The 24,933-nt window shown below is 42.1% G+C and overlaps 1 long non-coding RNA gene across 1 annotated transcript; it reads left to right on the forward strand.

The window, feature by feature from the left end:
• Positions 1–980: 980 nt before the first annotated feature.
• On the forward strand, positions 981–3,216 carry LOC137083827 (uncharacterized). Its single transcript, XR_010906615.1, has 3 exons — positions 981–1,131; positions 1,332–1,490; positions 1,628–3,216. It is a non-coding gene; the product is annotated as an uncharacterized lncRNA (long non-coding RNA).
• Positions 3,217–24,933: the final 21,717 nt, after the last annotated feature.

The raw sequence follows: 24,933 nt of genomic DNA on the forward strand, positions 1-24,933 counted from the left end.
TCCCTCAAATCGTCAATGTACATACTGATTTCACCCTGTGCTACAAGATACACCCATCCTGCAGCTCTTCTGTCAGAAGTTGATTTAAAATTGAGCTTGCGCATATATAATGTACTCGTACGGTGTGAGATACCTGAGGCGGCGCTGAGCTTCGCGTCCAGTGTGCGACCCCCTTTAGGCACAATCGGCTTAAGAACGTGCATGTAAATGCACTCAGTGTTCTTTTCCTCTCTAGGCAGGTATTTTTTTAGGTTTATTTATCAAAATGTTCTTTTACATATTTGTGTGATGTTCTGTATTTCGATCGCGGCTTTAAAATGTTATGAGAAAACGTTTTACGAATGTTTATCCACCACATTGGCTTTCTTATTTAGGTTTAAATAAAAGTTATTGTCAATTCGTCTGTCAGTTGGCAGGCAATTTCGGTCACTTTATTAAAAGTTGTTGCTGTGCTCAGTGTGCAAAGGAAAATAAAAATAGCTGACTAGTGTTGTGCCCCTCCCAACCAATTCACACACACACATAGATGATTCAACTATCAGTTGACTATAGAAAGATTAGATAATTCTGATTCGAATGTGTAAATTCGAAGTCAGGGACACCCCTATTGCGCAGTCGTTATTCAGTTGCCTCAAAATAGCCACGACCAACAATGCGCCTGAACACACCTCATTTTCATACCAGCACGCCCATGAGCGAACAGGCTAGCGCGAGTGCATTTGCTATTTAAACAACATGACGTTGGACGTAAAATGTATAACTTCGTCAGGCTGAAACAATGCTAGCAAAAAATACTTGAATCCCAGATAAAGGGTTATCTATGTATGATAGGGCCCACAGAGTCACCAGGCTCTCTCACCACCAATGCAACAATCCCAATTACCTGAATTCTGAACACCTGCGCAAAATCAGCACACCCTCATCAGCTCCAGCATAAAAGCACATATCTCAGCTCAGTCTTTGACTGGCCTCAATTTGGATACAGACTCTATCCAGTGATTTCCAGTATTTCAGTGATTTAATTCTAGTTCTTCTAAGAATAATCTCTGAGGAACTTACTTGTCATCTCCTGTTGTTCTTCCACTCCTGTGTTACCATCCTGAGCTCAATTCATCAGTCAGCTGCTGAGGCGTGTGTATCCCAGCCATCTCTTCCTCTACTTCTGACAATTTCAGTTTTATCCATCCATCTGCACTCTGCTCCAGTCCATCTAGCATTCCCTGCACCTACTTGTGTTTACCTGCTTGTGTGTGTGTGTGTGTGTGTTTTTTTTTTTTTTAAGTGTTGGATTTTAATTTACTTTGTCCTGTGTGTGTATATCTTGACGGAAGGCCAGACAAACAAAGAGGAATCCAACCGATCCTGGTCCATTTAAGGAATCAGCTGGCGCAAAGAGAAGAGAACTTGCTGGTCACACAGCAACACACCAGTCACCAATCTTCATCTCCATCCGACACTGTCCTTCTAAGATCATTGTTGCCAGTCCCATGGTGAATCCAGCATCCTACTCTGGCTCGGTGGAGGATTGCAATGGCTTTCTATTGCAGTGTTCGCTGGGGCTTGAAATGCAGCCACTGCCATTCCCCAAAGAATGTTCTAATCTCATATATTATTTCTCTATTAACAGGGAGAGCTTTGCAGTGGGCAGAAACCATGTGGCATCAGTCCAGTCATGCAGTCAATAAACAGCTTTGTGACTCACTTCGGCAAGTTATGTGGACGTCCCATGGGAAATTTTGTCTATCTGTGACTGGTTATATCACATCAGTCAACGGAAAAGTTCAGTTCTGAATTACGGCCTGAGATTATAACTCTCACTATCCCCAGTGGATGGAAGGAGCGAGCCATGCTGACCACCTACCACCAGGTCTAAATCCTTTGTTGAGTCTGCAACTGGCCATGTATGACGAATCCATGGGTCTTGAGACATTCATCCAACAGTCCATCAGTATGTCACAATGCATGCAAAGCTGCCTTGAAGAAACATCTGCCTTGCAATCCTCCGCCACTCACAACCCCTTATCAGAGTGACATACCCGAACCAGAGGCAATGCAAATACTAGACGACAACCGCTTATCAGCTCCTGAAAGATTCTGCCAGTTTACCCACAACCTCTGTCTATATTGTGGAGCTGGAGGGCATGTCATCTCCTTATGCCCAATTAGACCGCCATGGCCCTGGTGATTGCAGTTACAAGTCATTCTGTTAAACCTTCCCCATTGACAACTACCACTTCACTGACTACTTACGATTGTTATTTCCGTTATCAAACCTCCTCGAGTCTGGGTCAGCCAGCAACTTCATTTTCGGACAGCTCTGTAGGCAGCTTAACTTCCAGAAGACCTCAACTCTGACCCCATACAAGGTCCAATAAGTTACTGGAAGAACCAGCAGAGGTTACATTTGTCATCAAATTAAACCCATCTTACTGAGAATTAGCTGCCTGCATGTTGAGTCTTTCACTCCTCTGGCTCTGGAGGATTCCACCGTCTGTGTTGTCCAAGGAAGCCCCTGTCTAGTACATCAGCCCGGGCTATTATTCAGTATGGGTGATGTGCTGTAAATGGGTGAAACCTGCTTTCCTAACTGTTTTTCAGAGTTGCCGCTACAATCTCCTGACCCTGCTCCAGTAATGCCAGCTAATTCCCCATACCACTGAAAGCCCCATTGAACAATGATCAGCGGCCATCCCAGAGTGTTATGCCCCATTTGCAGATGTCTTGTCCAAAACAAGCCTCCCAACTTGCTCCACACAGACCATGGGACTGTGCGTCGACCTGGTATCGAGTAAATCAGTGCCCTGTGGAAAGATATATTTATCTTCCATTCCCGAACAGAAGGCCATGGAGAAGTACATTGCACTAAAGCTGGGTTACAGCCGTCATTCAACTTCTTCTAGAGGAGTGGAGGCACTGGTTGGAAGGAGCCAGACAACCCTTCACAGTTCTAACAGATCACCCAAATTAAGTATCTCCATGAATCTATAGGAGATTGAATACCAGACAGGCTTTACAGGCTCTTCACCAGGTTCAACTTTACAATCTCTTATCTTCCTGGAACCAAGAATGTGAGGGTGGATGCTCCTGAACAACCCGAACCAGTGCTTCCCTCCTCTCTATTGGCAGTCCCATCCAAAGGACATCGAAGAACAGATTGCTGAAGCTACCTCCTCTGATCCAGCTCTGCCGGGCTGCCCTGCCAGACATATCTATGTTCCCAAGACTCTCTGATTACCACTCATGCATTCAAATGCATGACAAAAATAAGATCCTTATGTGTGTTTGTCAAATGGTAGACATTTGAACTTGTAAATAAATGTAAAGTACTTTATAACAGTGTTAAATTTGATTTTCCGTGTATATTTCCACCATGTATATTTCCTTGTCCGCTGTATAGTAATGCAGGGAGTCTTGTGAGAGGTTGGGCCCTATTTTAACGATCTGAAACGCAAGTGTCAAAGCGCGAAGCGCAAGTAACTTTGTGGGCGGGTCTCGGCGCTGTTGCTATTTTCCCGGCGGGATAAATGGCTCTTGCGCCCGGCGCAAATCTAAAATGGTTTGGTCTGAAGTAGCTTCATTATTCATAGATGTGGTTTGGGCGTAACGTGAATAAACCAATCAGAGCGTCATCCAACATTCCCTTTAAAAGCAGGTGCGTAAGTTCCATTATGGATTGCTATTATTATGGCGTATTTACCAGGCGCACGCCAGGAGCGGTTCACAGCCAAGGAGACTGATGTTCTTGTAAGAGCAGTGAAAGATAGGGAAGTTGTGTTGTATGGGGAAGGACGAAACCCACCCAAAAATAGCGTCGGTTAAACAGGCGTTGGTTAAACAGTTTTTTCAGTTTTTCAGTCGATTTTTTTTTTTTTTTTTTTTTTTTTTTTTTTTTTTTTCTGGTTCTTGACGGACAAACCAATTTGTCAGATGTCCTTATATACATATATGTCTTGCCACTATTGGGCAAACAGGTCTGATCCTTAAAGGGGGGGTGAAATGCTGTTTCATGCATACTGATCTTTTTACACTGTTAAAGACACGGAATCCCATACTAAACATAGACAAAGTTTCAAAAGTTAAGGTGGACGTTTGATGGGAGTATTTCTTTGTCAAAAATACTACTTCCGGTTAGTCATAAGTTTCGGCAAGTTTTTTGAGATCATGCGTCCCCTTTGACATTAATGGGGGCGGAATTTCCTTGTATGGGCCGTACGGACAATTCTACCGGAAGCGCGTGAGAGAGAGAGAGGGAGAGAGCGAAAGTAACAGGCTACGCCCATCAAAGCGCTGGCTTGTAGGATGCTGGACAGGTGATGTGCACAATTACAATGTCACCAAAAAAGTGCGTTTTTGGTTGCCAGACCAAGACAGTCCTGCACAGATTCCCCAAAAACCCTGCGTTAAGGCAACAGTGGATGTAATTTGCTTTTCCGGATCAGCAACTGAGTTGCGCGAATGTTTATATCTGTTCGCTGCATTTCGGTGCCGACTGTTTCATAAACAAGGCCCAGCTCGACGCCGGATTTTCCCGATCGCCTAATGCTGAAGGATGGAGCAGTCCCAACGTTAGAACCGCAGGCGGTGAGTGAGACTGCTTCAAATGTCTGTGTTTTTGCCAATACTCATCAAGTAGCCCAAACATGATCACGTATAGTTAATTGATCAATGGAGCATGCGATGTGTAGTGCGTGTACATTTGTTTAGCTGGCCACTATATGTGTAACTTTATGTTTGTGTATTGTAAAAGCACTCCAAACAACAATACACAAAGAGGGGGGAAATATGTTGAACTAAATAAGCACGCTTCTTCATTCAAATGCGCTACTATTCCGTGTCTTTCTATGTAAACACTAACTTAACCTGCCGTGCAAAACCAGTCCGCTTACTGTCTACACAAACCACGCGTAAACACACAAACACACGTGCACAACTGCACTTCCCACATGTACACCTTCAAAGACAAAAATATGACGATATAATTCAAGTATAAATATGTAAATAACACAAGCCGCTAAGCATATTATATAGTTAGTGTATAACTTGTTCCACATAGAGACGTCCTGCTCTAGTCGTTTTTGCTGCTGCTCCTGTTCAACTGCAGCCTCTGGGTCTGATTCCGGATCATAGATGTATGGCTGTATCTGATTAAAAGCCATATTTTTATTTTGAATAAAGTTTTTTTCCCGCTGTTAGGGATGACACAGCTTTACGACGCACTCGACTCAACACAATAGCAGCAGCGAGCACGACACGCCCCCACCCGCTCGACTTTTTTCGGAAAGACTCGGAACAGCGCATCTTTCTTATATAATTATAAAAAAAATAAAGACTTTTCGGAGATATGCAGGATGCAATGCTACTCTATAGGTACTCAAGATTGACATGACACTGACTGAAACTGAGTGTTTCACCCCCCCTTTAATTACTACAATTTGCCTGAATAATTTGTAAGCTAGATTTATGCCTATTTTTTCACATCTTCGTGGCACACAATGATTTCCATCATCTCATGTGTTAATATTTTTTTATTGTAACAATTTATGATTTGCAAAAATAACTGTTGCATCTGTGTAGATTACATGAGCAAAGTGTATGCGCGTTATGCACGCTATACATTATGGTCAAGCATGCGCCCTTAAAATAGCATAATGAACAACGAGCAACGCCACTGACTTTAGACTAGGTTTTTTCTGGTCAGTGGTGCAATTGTTTAATGGAACAGCAAAATAGCACCAGGGATTGTTTGCGCCGGAACACGCCTCCTTTTTTGCGCTGAACCGCCCAGGGAGCGCAAGTTCATTCACTAGTTTAGCGACGTGCTTTTGTGGAGGGAAAAGCACGCTTTGCGCGGGTGCAAAATAGGAATGATACATGCGTCGGCGTACAAAGTCAATTGTGCTGGGTGCAAGATAGGGCCCGTTGTTAAGCCAGCCAATCAGAATTTAGCAATCTCATCTCTGATTGGCTGGAATTGTCATACTGTTACGATGTGTTGCGCAAGCGAGCCGCCGAGCAGTCAGAGCGGGTATCGGAGCGCAAGCAAACGAGACGTTGCACATGTGATATATATCGTCAGCGCACATCCAAATAAGCTTATTTTAATGCAAAATTGATTTTCCTTCATTCAAAATACTTTCTTATTTGGAGACAAACATTTCTCCGCAAAACTCAGTTCACGCGTGCAGAATTGTGGCAGAATAGTAACCTGCAACAACTCGTTTTAACTCTTCCCATTTTCATTAAAAAAAACCTGCTTTTGTCATTGCCTAAGATAAGCCAGATCGTGGTTTCTGATTGTGTTGCTGTTACCTGTGGAGTGTTTGATTTTCAGAAACACTCACATGACCACTGTAACAGCAGTGAATCAAAGAGCCATTCATAACGAAGATGTGTTAAACAGAGCAGGATTAACGTAGGCATTTACCAACCTAATACTGGGATTAGAAAGCTTAGACAAGAAACACACCCAAGGGTGTCCTGATCCTGGACTCTTTCAGATGGTTTTGTTTTCTATTCTCTGAGTCATATTTGTAGGAGCACACACACAAACACACACAGAGCTGAAAAGAACTGGGAATCGTCTGTGTGTGTGCGTTGCTTTGACCATGTCCGGAGTGTGATTGACGCTTGCAACCTTTGACCAGCATGCTTGGTGTGCAGCCGGGAGGTCAAAGTCATTCACTCCAAGACCCACACACACACATGCGCACATCCACATTCCATTAGAGGTGACAGACAGTTGGCCTATCAGGAATCAAAAGCTGCTAAAGCTCGCTAAATCCGAGAGCTGTGAGTTGGCGTAGTCTTCAAATTTTACACTGAGGAGGAGGCTGTCAATCAAACGCTCAGGTGTGTGTTTGTGTGTGTGTATTCAGAGGCTGGGTACACAAAATCAACACGGATGTAAATAAAAGGCCATTCTTATAGTCGAAAAGAGGAAACGTTCAAACAGTTGGATGGTGTTATATAAATAGTCTTTAATAAAGTGCACAGGCAACGTTTGTGCAGCTGCTAAAGCTTAGGAGTGATGAACAGGTTTTGCTCCTGTAATGCAACTGCACAGTTCTCGTGTCCTTGTGAAAATCGTAATGCTCCTTTTTCCTGCATGAGGATGATGACTGTTGTTATTGTTAGTTATTAAGTCTATGAAATATTTTTATTGCATGATTATGATTTGAATAATGTATTAGTGAATCATTAAATTAACATAAACTAAGATTTATTCATTGACCGTTTCAGTCATATCCAACTCTTGTTGATTCAATGGGCCATCTCCAAACTTGGCCCATCCTCATGGTTGGGCTCAAAACCGGATCAGTATCCAGAGCAAAGTTGAATCAAGCCATGCATAGAAGGAGATTTTTATCCTCTGAAAGCAATTTTTACTCTTTGTAAACTCTTTTAAACAGGTGTCTAAATACTTTTGAGTAAATTGGCAGTGGAAGGGATCACATAGTTGTGTGGCTATTACCAGACCAAGCTTAATTTAAGATTGAACATTGGTCTGCGGAGTCTGCTCTGTATTTTTACAGACTGCACAAGAGGAGTGATAAACGAGCATAGTTCAAATGAATCTGTATGCAATTGGATAGTTCTTCAACCAAACCGACCACAAGAGGCGTGATCAACAGGCAACGACCCATCACTTCTCTATCTGTCATCGTGTTAAACAGCCAATAGCGCGCCAGGTGGATAAGCCATTCTGTGCTTGGCTCCTGCACAAGTGTAACAGAAGCTGTAGAAATGAATGTACAGGTTTCCAGACTGAGCTGCAGGGCGAAAATCAAATCGCTGGCAGATCAGGATGGATTTACCCAGTCTAATCACACAGACATTTAAAAAACTAAACAAAAAAACAGACATTCTGAAACAGAATTCAAAGAAGGAACATTGTTTTTCAGAGAAACGACTGTCAGCTTGTTTCCTAAATATCTCCAAACATATTATACTATTTTTATGCCTTATACAGTCAAAATAATGTGCACACAGCACCTTTAACGAACTTCCCGAGCCTCAGACACAGACGACACACCCATTGACCAAAGGTTACAGCCCAAAAATCCCAAGCACAGCAATACATTAATAACAAAAAACATACTATGGACTAAATATGAAATTCTCTTTTCATTTACTCACTTTCCAATTAGTAATGATTACGATAGCAACGAGCTAGCTAGTTGTAGCTAGCGTAGCAAACTGTGCAAGCACACTAGCGTGAAGGAGAGGGAAATAAACGGATGTTTTCAGTTCATTCATATGGAAGTTGGCCGCGGGCGCAGTCAGCGCACCCGTGTGCACACGCCGTCAAACAGGAGCATCTAAAGCGTAGCTTCCGTTGGCTCAATCAAATCAGAAGTGAGACAGCATTTTGACCATCTGACGACTAATAATCACACTTAGCAACTTTTTAGAATAAGTTCTGCCGGGGAGACTTAATTTTTACGTCACTTCAACTTCTATCTATCCAATCACATTCTAATACTTGGGCATAAAAGATAGGTACTTACTCATGTTTGAGTTCGCAGATGCTGACGCCCCAATTCACCGCCATCCTCCCCACCACCTCCAATTCAAATCCTTCCCTACTCTACCCCACCACCACCAGGATGGTCCCTTCCATACCTCACGGGCGGGTCGGCTGCGCCTCTGCCTTCGTCTTCAGGCAGGATATGCAGAGTCTGGACCCTCTGATTGCGAGCTACGGATGGACTTTATTGCTTGCTGGGTTGTTAATAAATGGATAATTGTCACAGTATTTATTCCCCCAAGTCTTTCTGGCAGAACTAGTGAATATCTCTTAAATCTAAAGTCGTGAGAAAATTGTATCGTGAAACTAGAATCGTGAATCATATCGCATCATAAGTTGATTGACTCGTTACATCCCTACTTCCAGTGTTGATTTTCTTTCTTTTGTGCAACACAAAAGAAAATATTTTGCTGAAATTTTCAACCATTTTCGACCAATGAAAGGGAACGGGGACTCATTTTGAAACGCTAAAGAGGACATAAAGACAGCTAGCGTACAAGTGATCTACTGTATAGAACTCGGATATAAAAGTTTGAGTAAATTAATTGTTCAACTTACACGTAGAGAGCCCAAATGGTCACATATCACATAACACACAAAAACAATGAGATCTGATGTGGCTCTATGAGTTCATCACAGACAAAAATAGCTGAACAATTTTTCAAATATCTTCTTTTGTGTTCCATTTTCACTTTCATTAATGTTCTTTTTTACCACAGTTGTTTACTTTTACAGCACACAGATGTTATTTGTATTTCTCTTGAAATAAACATGCTTGCATCTTGGAAGAGATCATAGATATTAGCAATAATCTTTTTCATGACTGAAATTTTCATAGTAAAAAGTAAAGGACAAAACATTTCTCATAATTATTTAATACCACTTCACACTAAGATTGTCTGTGTGTGTGTGTGTGTGTGTGTGTGTGTGTGTGTGTGTGTGTGTGTGTGTGTGTGTGTGTGTGTGTGTGTGTGTGTGTGTGTGTGTGTGTGTGTGTGTGTGTGTGTGTGTGTCATTCACAAAGTAATTTCCTGATGTTCCCCAAACTCTGTCATAAAGCCGCCTCTTTTCTTTTTAATTACAGATCATCGACAACACCCAAATCTGGTGGCAGATATTAACGAGCGAGCGAGGGAAGAGTAATAGGCAGTTTTTCTTTTAATTAAAAGAGCGGCGTAAATAATCGTCTCATAATCCACCTGTCAGAGCACATCCACAGTCCTGTTTAATAAGAACGACCTGCACGGAGTCAACAACCGGATACACACACACAAACGCTCTAATAGATTCCTTCACATGAACACTTTTCACAAACAGGAACACATATAGGCTATACATTCATTCATATTCACACATTCATATCCAACACATACACTTATATCATGCATGCACATGCAAATACATCTTACCCTACTAACCTAGATGGATTTTTCGCATAAGCTAATATGCTAATAGTGTATTAATAATTGATGGTCAGATGAAAAGCACTTCAGCCTGCTGAATCAGCTGAAACAGAAAGGCCTCAGGAAATGATTTATCTCAGTCATCTCTGCCTCAGCTTCAAAATTCATACGCAGAAATCTATTTGTCTGAGAATAGACGACTTCTGAATCTCTACATGATGGACAATGTCAGGCAGGCTACAGAGAAATATGGAATGCAGCAAGACCTACATGCAGATTTAGTTCTACACACTGACTTATAGATTTAATCAGGACAAACCTCACACACAGGAAACACTCGCGGGACCATTTTTATTTATATAATATTCTTATCCAGCTGGGAAATAATGCAAATGAGCATGAATATTTCTTTTATATATTATTTTATCTCTCTCTTAGAGCAGTGATGTGCAGCCTTGGGGAACTTCAGTAGGTTCTGGGAGTAGGAAAGATTTTTTATTTCTATAAAAAGGGGGGAGGGGGGTATTAAAATAAAAAAGTGTGATAAATTGTATGATTGTTTTTTTTGTTTGTTTTTTTCCTAATGAAAACAAAATGTGTTTAATTTGCACATTTTCATATAGGCTATTTTTTATGGATCTCACTGAGAATATACAGTACACTGTAAAAAATTATTTAGAAAAAAAGTCACCTGGTTGCCTTAAAGTTTTGAGTTCATTGAAATAAAAATTTTGAGTTAATACAATGAACACTTTTTAAGATTCGACAACCTTTATTAAAAGATTATTAAAAGATTTTATAAGCATATTGGGTAATTGTGTGTGTTTTATTTCTGATGACGCAGTGAAACATGCCAAATAGTGCTATTTTCATGATTTATCCAATATGTGGTTCAGATACAATAATATTTTGAGTTTCTATTTATTAAACAAATTTCCTTCATTGTATCAACTAAAACATTTTATTTCAATAAAATTAAAAATTTAAGGCAACCAGGTTACTTACTTTTTTAAGTTAAACCAACAAAAACCAACCAATTTGTTTTTACTGTATAGTAGCCTATGTTTAAGGGTGCTTTCACACCTGCCTCATTTAGTTCGGTTGAATCGTACTAGGGTTCGTTTCCCTCTTTTGTGCGGTTTGTTTGGTCAGGTCTGAAAGCAGCAATCGCACTCGGGTGCGCACCAAAAGCGGACCAAATTGTTCACCATTGTTTGTGGTGAGAACGTGATCCGACCTCGAACAGAACCAACTGCAAAAGTACTGATCATTTTTGGACTAAACCAGCTGCCGTAGTTAGCTGCGCTGACATTGTGTGCATGATATTATTACCTGATAGATCGTTGGCAATATTTTCGGAAGATGAGCATGTCAAGAGTTAATAATTAATGCATGCCTCCTCTTGAAGTGACGAGTGATGCACGCTCGCCTTTTGCAGTGCATTAGAACGTTGTTTTCACATCGCATCCGCGCTTCATTATAGAAGTGTATTGTTTGCACACTGTGGTAAATACACACAGTGTAGTAGATTATGGCCAGGGACACAACCAGCCCGCGCAGTCGTCTCTCCATAGTGTTATTATAGTTTTCTGGCTTTGCCTCTTCTGTTGGAATTTTCCCACACGTAAATTCTGACCAATCGAAAAGCAGTTTAGGAAATACGCCATGGCCAATGAGGGATGTGGATGTTGTCACGTGCCTGCGTTTTGGTTCGTTTCAACTGGTTCGGACCAAAGCAATCAGTGTGGTGTGAAAAGGAACCAAAAAAGCTGAAAAATGCAACAATGTATAATTGGTTGCCCTTGCTTCGGACCAAATGAACCGAACTAGAGATGTGAAAGCACCCTTAAAGGGTACTTCAGCGCTGGGAAAATGAATTTGTATTTAAACTGGGTCATCAATGCAGTAGAAATGTGAAATAATTTTTGAATTTGGTGCTTTCTAGACTGAGAAAAGACAGAAAATGTATTTTTGTCCAATGGGGATGAAAGACTACAATTCCCAGAATGCTTCGCTGCCCTGTGAGGCCATTCCCAAAGCAACCAACTTAATTACTGTGACTGAGTTGAAGACACTACAATTAAAAACTGAACGTGTCTGTTCAATACATAGACCGTAAAAAAATATGGACGACTCGACATCATCCGTTTCCGCTTGGCAGATTTGAAGCTTTCAGGTGCCCTTGCACGGCGCGGACATCTTGGGACCGAGTCTGCGCAGTAGCGATTTCGGGACCGGAGTTGCGCAGTAGAGCGCAGGAAGTAGAGCAGGAAGTACAGTCGCGATATCAAAAGCCCGCCCACACTCTCGCAGATGCAGAACAATTAATAATTTTGGTGTGAAATAAACAGTTATGGAAATGTAGAAATTAAAGCTAAAGCTCTAATCTGCTCCCAAAAATTTCGAAAAAAGTCCGTTAGTGCCTCACTGACAACTTCACTCAGAGAAGCCGTCAGTCTCAGCTGTCAATCATGACGTCACACCCCCCGTTTTTATAGCATCAAATAACTAACTCAAAGTAAACTTATTTTTAAAACGAACACCTGAAATAAAATAATCGTGATGATAACTGCCTTCAGTGACATAAACTAACTTTGGGGAAACATTTTTGAAGTGTAATTTTATTATTTAGTTAGCCTCGCGTCCATTAGAAAACACAGAGGGGCGGCTATACTGGGACCGGTCACCGGGGGGCGATCGAGGCGCGAAAGCTTCAGTAAATGAGAGGGAGACTGCAGGCTTGGTTCAATATAACGAGTGAGTCACCGCGCGAGTATCACAGCACTGAGCACTAACTGCACGATTGATGAGAGCTGAGGTAATCGCGACTACACTCGCGGCATACATTCACAACACGAGTTCAGTCTGGCGCGTTTCAGTTCATGCCTTTGGAAGCTTCACTTTCATGGAAATTAATTTGAGAAGTTAAAAGACTTACATTGCTCACCATAGCTCCGTTAAATGAGTGCCTGTAGCTGAGCTGAGCTCTGAGTGTAATCTCCATCCCCCATGCGCGGGTTCAAAACATGCGGAAATGGCTCCCTCTGCTGGCTGTAGTCTTTAGCCTTTGGGCAAACATTCCTCCTATGATGCAAAAATCATCAATTTGCATCATAGGAGGAATTTTTCCGGAAATAAAATGCATAAATCTCTTGTCTCAGGGGGATAGGAGGGGAGAAAGCACAATAATTTGAATATACTCCAGGGTTTCTACTGATACAAAGCCATATGCTAATCGCTGAAGTAACCCTTTAATATATTTGGTCTTTTATATATGTTTTATGACTGCATATTTTATAGTCTTTTAAAATGATTTCAATGATCATAATTTGTATGCTGAATGATATCCAGAAAAATATGATGTGGAAAATGAAAACAAGTATATGATCTCAATCATTTCTCTTTAAAGGGATAGTTCACTTTGAAATTAAATTTTGATATGTTTTAGCTTACCTCATGGGCATCCGAGATGTAGGAGTATTTGTTTCCCAAGTAGTTTCAATTTTTATCATTTTAGGTCAAACCGTTCTTGTCTGTGCCTCACATAATGCAGGTCTATGGTCACCACCTCAAAGAGCATACACAGAGAAGTCCAAATTAAACAATCCCCCATTGTAAGTACACACTGATGGCCTAAGACATGAAACGAGCGGTTTGTGTGAGAAAACGAACGGTATTTATATCGTTTTATCGTTTTTTTTATATCGTTTATTATATCGTTTATTTATATCGACCATAGACCTGCATTATGTGAGGCACAGACAAGAACGGTTTGACCTAAAATGATCAAAATTGAAACTACTGGGGAAACAAATACTCCTACATCTCGGATGCCCATGAGGTAAGCTAAAACATATCACAATTGTATTTCAAAGTGAGCTATCCCTTTAAATGATCTAAGCTTTGTTGAGTTCAGCTGAGTTTATTGAGAGCATATAGAGCTTTCAAATGAATATAATTGTATTTATGGAGTTGTTTTTTTGTTTTTCCACCATCATTATGATCACGTCTGACTCTCAGAGCTGCACCTGTGAACTTTGTTTGCTTTATCTTTCTAATTTGGAATGCAGAAAAAAAAACGCTGAATCCACGCCCAAAGGATTTTTATAGTGGAAAGTTCCAGGCCACCAACTTTTATTAATTGTGAGTGTTGTGAGTTTGTTTATTCTGCTCTTAAAGGAGAACGGCTAATTGGAACACCTGCTCTGTTTCCTGCTGAAGAAGCTCGCTCCACCTCATTTTACCTGTCTCCCATGACCACAGAAGCTGTCAGGAGGTGAGCCTGTGGTTACAGGTACAGTTTCAAGTGCTTCAGACCACACACACACACATATAGAAACTAGCACCTGCTTCACCAACACATTCAGTGCACAGCAAATGATAGTTCGGCTTTGATATGTGTAATAATGCAAGGTTTGTTTTTGCTCCTGAAGCGGTTGTAACGTTCACTGCTCTTCTAACTCATTATTTGCATCTCTTAAATGAAGTTTCACACCTAAGCAATGCTGTAAGTTAAACTCGAGAAACAGGAGAATAAACCTGTTCTTCAGCTCGGAGAATGAAGTGAATCTGTCAGCACTTCGGTGTACTTCACAAACACAGCTGTGTTACAACTGGAAACTTGAACTGCTCATAAACTTTCATTTTCGGGTCACTGGCATGATGCTATTGTGCTTGTCTGGATCTAATAATTTATAATTAAAACATTAAAATGCAATTAATACATTACAGTACACTGACTTGAATATACACTGAGATTTTAAGTTGTAAATACAAAAGAGATTATTGGAGTACAATTTCAGTTTTTCTAATTAAAATTTGCATGTTTAATTCATTGTGCTACTTGCCAATGTTTTATAATTATTTATTAACTTTACAAGCAATTTCTAAGTGAAAAAAGTTTCTGAACCAACATTTATTTCATTTCACCGCTTCTATGATAACCATGTTTTTCATTTTAAAATTACAAATTGTGTGTGTGTGTGTGTGTGTGTACTTGTTTAGATTACATTGTGAGGACCAAATGTCCCCCAATATAATATAAACCTGAGATCACCTGCATTGTGGGGAAGAGACGGCGGTCCCCACAATGTAAATGGATTTATAAACATACTAAATTATGATTTTTTTTTTAATGTAAAAATGCAGAATGTTTCCTGTGATGGGCAGGTTTAGGGGCCGGGGCAGTTTAGGGGGATAGAACATACAGTTTGTACAGTATAAAAACCATTACGCCTATGGAAAGTCCCCACAATTCACAAAAATGCAACGTGTGTGTGTGTGTGTGGGGGGAGGGGGCATGTTTTTGTGATATATGATAACACAAATGTGTATAATGACATTGGTATGACACATGTATTACAAGGAGAGGGTGAAATATGAGGACATTGCCCATGTCCCCCTTTTCAAAATGAAAATAAATAAATAAATCATACAGGAGGAGTTTTTTTAGACTAAAATCCAGTGTTCGGCACTTTGCGTACGTGAGTTTTTGTTGTAGATGTCTGTCTTTAAAAAAAAAAAAAAAAAAAAAAAAAAAAATTGTTGTGTATTGTGCTAATTAATTGAGATTTCTTACAGCTCTTACATTCTTTGGTTTCCTGTGATGGGTAGGTTTAAGGGCAGTGGCAGTGTAAGGGGATAGAAAATACGGTTTGTACAGTATAAAAACCATTACGCCTATGGAACGTCCCCATATGTGTGTGCAGGTGTGTGTGTGTGTGTTTTAGTATAATCTTTTATCATTATATACTATATATTGTGATCATTTCTTTTTATTTTATTCAGATTTCTTTCACAAAACCTACATTTCTTTACTAACCCCCGACCTTGGGATGTTAGTGTAATTTTGAACAATGTTAAATCATTTTAAAGAATGTTTTTCTTGGATCTATCTGAAGATATAGTTTATCAAACATGAAAATTATTTCAATATTCACTCACCCACATCATTCCAAAACCAATATATGATTTTCTTTCTTCCATGGAATAAAAAAAGAGATATTTGCAAGAATGTTCACACATATCTTTTTTATACATTGACAGTTTCAAGTTACTGTCAAGCTCCAAACGTGGATTAAGATCCTTCAGAAATGTTTATCATTATTTCTTATTAAAAAATATATGAATACGCTTTCACTGCTTATTAACATTTGATTAATTTGAATATTTTAATAGTCAAATGGTGCAACCAACATGTAGAAAATAGAGATAAACCTGAAAAAAAATATCCTTGCAAACCCTCATAAAATGTCAAGGCAAGGTTATAGCTCAGACAACAAAAATGTCATGTGATATGACTCCTCAAAAACATAATGATATTTATGAATAAATAAATAAATCACATTATGAAAACTATATTTAAAAACATTTTAATATTTGAAGACAAATGTTAATAATATCACATCAGTATAAGTTTTTCAAAACTATATAAAACCAACATGAATAATAATGTGGACACTCTTATACGTCGCTGGCCATTTCACATGACCGTGTCCTTTATAGTTCATGCATGGTAATAGCCAGGAGTCATACAGACTCTGTACAAATACACATTCATATTCATGCTCACACACGCACAGATGCACAGATGCTGTCCAATGGGCAACGTCCCAAAAAGAGCTTAAGACAAGTTCTAAAATACATTGAGCTGTCAACGGTCAGGATAGGGCTTACTCTGTGCCTGGGAAATTCCGTCCTTTCATTTGAAACGCTCTGAAGAGAACACATGCTGATCTAATGCACAACAAAATAAATGACACATGACCCATAAAAGTATTTGGATAATGAAGCCACACACAAGTGTATGAATGTCATCGCATCAAACAATGAGCTATTTGCAAAGAAATTACACATTTATCAATGTCCCGTTTATGAGCCTTTCTTTTATTTAACTAGCCAAACTAATACTTGCATTTTAGTTCATTACATTTTTTACATTTTATCTTAACACACACTTCAATATTTGGGGTCAGTAAGTCATTGAATTGATTAAAAGTGACTTATTTAAGAAATTACATTTTATATTTCAAAATATTTCTATATTTCAAATAAATGCTGTTGTTTTGAACTTTCTATTCATCAAATAAAAAAGTATATTAAGCAGCGCAACTGTTTTCGACATCTTTAAAAAAAATGTATTAGGAGTGCAAAACTTACAACAGAGTAAACAAAACACAACAAAAATAAAACGGCAGCAATAGTAACAGCAATAAAACATAAGCAGAACTGACAAATAATAGTAGTAATAGTAAAAGTATTTAAATAGTAATAACATGTATATTAATAATGATTTAAATAATTTGTAATAATTGTCAATATTTATATATAACAATAATTAAAGATGGTGATCAGTTGTGCTGACAGCAATAGTAATATCAATTATAGATAACATTAATAATAATGATGATGATAATAATAACACACTGTAAAAAATTATTTAGAAAAAAAGTTTCCTGGTTGCCTTAAAATTTTGAGTTCATTGAAAATAAAATTTTGAGTTAATACAATGAACATTTTTTAAGATTCGACAACCTTTATTAAAATATTTTGTAAGCATATTGGGGAAATTGTGTGTGCTTTATTTCTGATGACGCAGTGAAACATGCAAAATAGTGCTTTTTTTATGATTTATCCATTTTTATGTGGTTCAGATACAATAATATTTTGAGTTTCTATTTTTTAAACAAATTTTCTTCATTGTATCAACTCAAATTTAAGGCAACCAGGTTACTTACTTTTTTAAGTTAAACCAACAAAAAACTTTTTTTTTTTTTAAGTGCAGTAGTGGACTAGATGGGCAGATGCTCACAAAATAACCCACATTTTATCATTCATCTCAGTAACAAAAATCTAAATGTACAGTTACACTTTACAACTATTAAAAAGTTTGAAGACTAACTTTCAGTTGGCTTGGGAGAGAGTTGATCAGAAAGTTTGAAAAGGTTTGAAATAGTTTAATAAGTTTAAAGTTTGAAATAGTTTGATAAGTTTATATTCGATAGAATGGAAGATGAGTGAGTTTCAGTCGATTAGAAATAGTTCATATAGAATGGCAGCTAATGGAGCCTCTCCAACTGTCAACATTTGAATTATGACAAAGACACACACGTTTGTTTTGTGAAATGTGGGGAAATTCTCCACACACTCTCTCTCTTTATGACACACACACACACACACACACACACACACACACACACACACACACACACACACACACACACACACACACACACACACACACACACACACACACACACACACACACACACATGTTGGTCTATGTGGTTTACAGGGACTCTCCATAGGCGTAATGGTTTTTATACAGTACAAACCGTATTTTCAATCCCCTTACACTGCCCCTGCCCCTAAACCTACCCATCACAGGAAACATTCTGCATTTTTACTTTCTCAAAAAAACATAATTTAGTATGTTTTTAAGGCCATTTGAATTATGAGGACATTTGATATGTCCTCATAAACCACATTTATAGTGTAATACCAGTGTAATACCCATGTAGTTATACAAATTTGTGTCCTCATAAACCACATAAACAGGCTCACACACACACACACACACACACACACACACACACACACACACACACACACACACACACACACACACACACACACACATTTGTTTTTGTGAAAAGTGGGGACATGGGTAATGTCCTCATATTTCACCCTCTCCTGTAATACCTGTGTCATACCCATGTCATTATACACATTTGTGTCCTGATATTTCACAAACACACACACACACACACACACACACACACACACACACACACACACACACACACACACACACACACACACACACACACATGTTTGTTTTTGTGAATTGTGGGGACATTCCATAGGCGTAATGTGTTTTATACTGTACAAACCGTATTGTCTATCCCCTTACACTGCCCCTATCCCTAAACCTACCCATCACAGGAAACATTCTGCATTTTTACTTTTTCAAAAAAACTCCTCCTGTGTGATTTATAAGCATTTTGAAAAGTGGGGACATGGGGTAATGTCCTGATATGTCACCATTTTCTGTAATACCTGTGTCATACACATGTTATTATACACATTTTTGTCCTGATATGTCACAAAAACAAGCACACACACACACACACACACACACACACACACACACACACACATACACACACGTTTGTTTTTTGTTTGATAAGTTTGATAAGTGTAAAGTTTTAAATAAGTTGATAAGTTTTTAAGTTTTAAAAAGTTTGATAAGTTTACAACAAAAAAAAAAAAACGTGTTTTCGACATCTTATAATATATATAATATATAACAGCAAATATTAGAATTGTTTAGATATTAGAATGATTTCTGAAAAAAGACTGGCGTAATGGCTGCTGATAAATTAAGCATATATATATATATATATATATATATACTAATATATATTACTAACCCCAGAACTTTGAATTGTAGTGTCATTTTAAGTTTAAAAAAAAATGTAGCTTTGAAAGTGCATCTAGCTACAGTTCATCTATCGAAATCTCACGTTTCATCAAACATTAACATTATTTTATTATTCACTCACCCACATCCTTTCATATACTATTTTCTTTCTTCCCTTTAACAAAATATAATAAATTCTCAAGAATCTTCATATGTGTGAAGATTCTTCGGAAACGTTACCGTTATGTTCCACAGAAAGAATAACAGCATATGGGTTCAAAGGAAAGTGAAAGTGAGTAAATAATAATGCAATATTCATTTTTGGATGGATCTTTTAAAATAAATAGCACTTGGTTTGACATTTTGCCATTTAATCAAATCTCATACATATTTAAGTATGGCTTCAGTGTCAAAATACCTTTTATTCAGCAAATGTCCAATCTCAAAATGTCCAGAGAGATTAAAAATTAAAATTGCACTTAAAATAAGCCTAAAATAGACATGTGCATTCCCACTGACCTGCTAATATCATCTTTAATATCAGCCAGCAGTATTAGTTTAAAGATACAGTAGGAGGGAGTGAGGGTGATATAACCTTATATTGGAAGCTGCGAGCCCAGATCTGTACATTGAGAAAGCACAAACCCTGTTGCTAAGCTGTTGCATCATTCATCACATGGAAATATGCAATCCTCGGTCAAAAATGGAAGAAAATCAGCGTCTCACTAGGTTTGATCACAAGGGAATGTGAAATGTACAACGGTTTTGTTGTTCCAGGCTGTGCATTTAGTCTCAGGGCCTCTCTCTGGCTCTCTCACACATAGAGAAGCATGTGACTAATAGAGACATCCATACCTGACTGGGAGCTGGCAGGGTACATGTCTAGGTGGCACTGGGAGCCGACTCATGCCTGGCATCATTAGGAGCTGTGCCAAGCCTCTTGGCTGGCAGCCCCAATCTGCTTCACAGCCTGTTTTCTCATTTTCTCTCACCCTCTCCGTCAGTATAAATGTGCTAAAAGCGCTCAATTCATGCTTTTACAGATTACAGAACACTTGTGCGATTCCCAGTGTTATTCATATGGTACTGGCCCGTAGGCGATGTGCTCTTGTCGTGGTTTAGTTCAAAGTTATAATTGTACCTGGAAACACACCTGTTCCCTATCTGTCAGTCACGATCAACGTTGAAGACTGACAAATGGGGTCTCACGTAGGAGCCCCAATCTCCTCGGAGCTGTAGAAAAACGTGCCAAGCAACTCCCAGGTACATACGTACACCCTTAAAAAAAAGGTGTTTTCACAGTAATGACATAGAAGAACCATTTTTGGTTCCCATTCAGTCGGTCACTCTCGACGCCACGTCGGAGTACCGACGAATAGGAATCTCGCTAGCGAGAGCCAATCTACTTCGAGTGTAACTAAACGAGCCAATGCACATTGGCATGCAATGATTGCACCAGCTGCCCATGCCACGCAGAGCGGGTATAAATGAGGCACAGGTGCTTGCATTAAATTAGCCTTTTGCTTCGGAGCCGAGTGGTGAATGGATCGTCCTGAAATCACTCTCTACAAGCGTGTGTTAACATTATAACGAGTCAAGCTCTTCGGGTGAATCTCTCCTCGTTTGGTGTTGGAGTGACGGCATTGCAGCGGGGTCGAATTTCTCTCTTTCACTTTCGATTGTTTTATTGAGCAAAAACAAAGGCTGTTCTCACAGCTGGTTTGGTGCGCTGTTTTAGAGCGCTGAAAGGCCGTTTTCACGGCTGGTAAGAGATCGCCTTCTATGAGAAAGAGAGCGCGCATGACAGGCTGCACGAATTCCCTGTCTGTGTCGCCGCGACTATCCCCTGTGTGCTTCAGCACCCCAGAGAGCATTTTCCCTAAAAGAGCTACACAGGTAGAGCTTGCGTCTTTTTAAAGATGACAATTTACCTGTGTGTTTCTGGTTGCGGTTGTTCCCTGTCCTCACTGACGGCCACGAGCACTGTTTCACATGTCTGGGCTGCATGCTGAGACTGCGTTCGTGGGTGGTTCATGTTTTCAAATGGGAACATGACCACGTCGGCACGCCGGTCGCGACTCTTCTTTCTCCGGGAAGCTTGAGTCCCCTTTGTTGTTGGCCAGCCGCGGCTCGTGTGTAAAAGCACAGCCGCGGGTCTGCTCGACACTCTGGGAGACCGTGGAGATCAGCGAGAGCTGCCGCCGGGGGAAACCCGGGCGGACCTCTCGCTTCTCTGCGTGTCGTGTGCCGTCGAGCGGCTAAGCTGCAGCGCGCGTTGTCACGGCAACCCAGCGCTCGCTCGCCGCTCTATGTGCGCTGTCCCCGGGCCGATTTCCCGTTGTAGCGCCCTCCCTGGTGGCCACAGGAGAGGTCTACTTTGGTGTAATGGCTGGGGTGACCTGAGGTGGGTGGGGCTTCTTCGGGGATCCAACCCCCTGGGGCCCCTCCCCCTCTAGCGCACTGCAAGCTGTGCAGCTTTTGGATGGAGTTGCTGGTCCTTCTTAGGGGGGAACCTAGCATTTCATTCAGGGCTCCAGCTGAGGATCAGATGTCAATCGCTACATCGGAGAGAGGGCTGTTGTGCTCTGGGAATGAAGATGATGCTGAGCCCACTGTAATGGTGTGTGCTTTGCTGAATCAGATTCAGAGTCAATAGCCATGCGTTCCTGGGATCTATCCCAGATGTGCATGTAAAACTTGGCAGTATGGAACTCCAGAGGGGCCAGCACTGCATAAGTTTTTCCTCCCTCACTACCCTCCTTGGTGGGGTGGCTGTACGCAGACCACCTCCGCCCTGCACTCTTAATGCACGAGGGTAGTTCTGAGTCGGGGTTGAGCTGCGCACGTTGACTAACCGTGATCAGGTCATGGCGCAGGCCCTCGGCCAGACGATGTCCACCTCTGTGGTCCAGAAACACCCCCTGGCTTGCCTTGCTGAGATGCGAGTGGTCGTCAAAGTACGCTTCACGATGCTTCCATCTCACAAGGTGGCCATTTCGGCGACACTGTTGAGAACTGAGCCCAGCAGTTCTTTGCAGTCGGTAGCGGGCTGAGGAAATCAAGCTTCAGAGCGCCTTATGGGCCGCCCCTCAGTCTGCTTGTCGCCAAAGAAGTCGCCCCTGCAAAAAAAAAAAAAAAAAAAGGGACCCTCGACACAGTCTGCTCTACTGTGTACACGGCAGGAGGACGACGCCACCCGTCTCTACTGCTGTTTAAGCGGTCGGTGAAACATCACCTCTGAGACGGGTGACCTGGAGATGGGCGGGGCTGCTTTTCCCCGGAAGAGGGCCGGGGAATGTTTTGAGTCTAAATTCTGTTCTGCCGCTGGTCACAACCAGTGGTACCCAAACTCTCAAAAAAAAAAAAAAAAAAAGCAGTTCCTCTATCTCTGGGTCCTCAGGGGGCTTGGAGAGTTGTGGCTGGTCAAACGCCGGACCACACTCATCCTCCTCCTGTTTCGCCAGCAGGCAGCAGCGGATGACGCAGGGATGCACCACAGCCTCCTCGCGGACCCTCTGCCCTCCGTGGAATCAGGTATGTGTTGCACAGCACATTCACACCTCACTGCGGGCCACCTCCACGAGACAGCCGCCCCAGGCCGGTGCCTGTATTCCACCTCGCTGCCCCATGGTGGGTACGCCGGTGGTCCTGATGTTCCCGCTTGTTCGGTCTCTGCGAGCCTGGTTAGAGCTCCCCAGTCCGTCTCGCTGGCTCATTCAGGCCATCAGGCTCGGCTATGCGATTCAGTTCGCCCGGCGTTCCCCCTCCCAGGTTCACGGACGTCCGCTTCACTTCGGTGAAAGCTGCAGACGTCCGTGTCCTGCGTGCGGAAATCGCAGTCCTACTGGCGAAGGATGCGATAGAGCCGGTCCCTCCAGCCGATATGAGGACAGGCTTCTACAGCCCGTACTTCATTGTACCCAAGAAAACCGGTGGGTTACGGCCAATCTTGGACCTGCGAGTACTGAATCGGAGCCTTCACAAGCTACCGTTCAAGATGCTCACGCAGAAACGCATTTTCGAGTGCATCCGTCCCCAAGATTGGTTTGCAGCGATCGACCTGAAGGACGCGTACTTTCATGTCTCGTTTCTCCCCCGACACAGGCCGTTCCTGCGCTTTGCGTTCGAGGGGCAAGCATATCAGTACAAAGTCCTACCCTTCAGGCTGGCCCTGTCCCCCCGTGTCTTTACGAAGGTCACGGAGGGGGCCCTTGTGCCCATGAGGGAACAGGGCGTTCGCATCCTAAACTATCTCGACGACTGGCTCATCCTTGCACAGTCCCGGGAGCAGTTGTGCGAACACAGGGACTTGGTGCTCAGACACCTCAGCCAGTTGGGTCTTCAGGTCAACTGGGAAAAGAGTAACTCGCCCCCGTGCAGAGGATCTCTTTTCTCGGTATGGAGTTGGATTCGGTCAAGCGGACTGCGCGTCTCACGAAGGAGCGTGTCCAGTCGATGCTGAACTGCCTGAACACGTTTCAGGGCAGGATGGCGGTTCCACTGAAACATTTTCAGAGGCTCCTGGGGCATATGGCGGCTGCGGCGGCAGTTACACCGCTCGGCCTGCTTCATATGAGACCGCTTCAGCATTGGCTTCACGGCCGAGTCCCGAGATGGGCGTGGACACGCGGCACGTATCGGGTGAGCATCACTCCGTCCTGCCGCAAAACCTTCAGCCCGTGGTCAGATCCCGGGTTCCTTCGGGCCGGAGTGCCGTTGGAACAGGTATCCAGGCATGCTGTGGTCTTCACGGATGCCTCGTCCATGGGCTGGGGTGCCACGTACAACGGGCATGCAGTGTCAGGGGTTTGGACGGGCCCGCACCTGCAGTGGCATATCAATTGCCTCGAGTTGCTAGCAGTACATCGTGCACTGAGCCGCCTCAAGGGCCGGTTACGGGGCAAAGATGTACTGGTCCATACGGACAACACGGCGACCGTTGCGTACATCAACCGTCAAGGTGGTCTACGCTCACGTCGCATGTCGCAACTCGCCCGCCATCTCCTCCTCTGGAGTCAGAAGTGTCTGAGGTCGCTTCGGGCCATTCATGTCCCTGGGGTGCGCAACCGGGCGGCCGACGAGCTGTCACGAGCTGCGCTTCCGGGAGAATGGCAGCTCCACCCCCAGGTGGTCCGGCTGATCTGGGTTCAGTTCGGGGTGGCACAGGTCGACCTGTTTGCCTCCCCTGAAACGTCCCACTGCCAGTGGTTTTATTCGCTGACCGAGGGCACACTCGGCACGGATGCACTTGCGCACAGCTGGCCCCAGGGTCTACGCAAATATGCGTTTCCCCCAGTGAGCCTACTTGCACAGACACTGTGCAAGGTCAGGGAGGACAAGGAGCAGGTCCTGTTGGTGGCCCCGTATTGGCCCCACCGGACTTGGTTCCCAGAACTCATGCTCCTCGCGACAGCCCCTCCTTGGCCGATTCCTCTGAGGAAGGATCTTCTAACTCAGAGACGGGGCACCCTCTGGCACCTGCGTCCAGACCTCTGGAAACTTCATGTCTGGTCCCTGGACGGGACGCGGAGGTTCTAGGTGACTTACCTCAAGAGGTAGTTAACACCATCACTTCAGCTAGA

The sequence above is a fragment of the Pseudorasbora parva genome, chromosome 7, assembly GCF_024679245.1.
Source record: "Pseudorasbora parva isolate DD20220531a chromosome 7, ASM2467924v1, whole genome shotgun sequence".
NCBI lineage: Eukaryota > Metazoa > Chordata > Actinopteri > Cypriniformes > Gobionidae > Pseudorasbora > Pseudorasbora parva.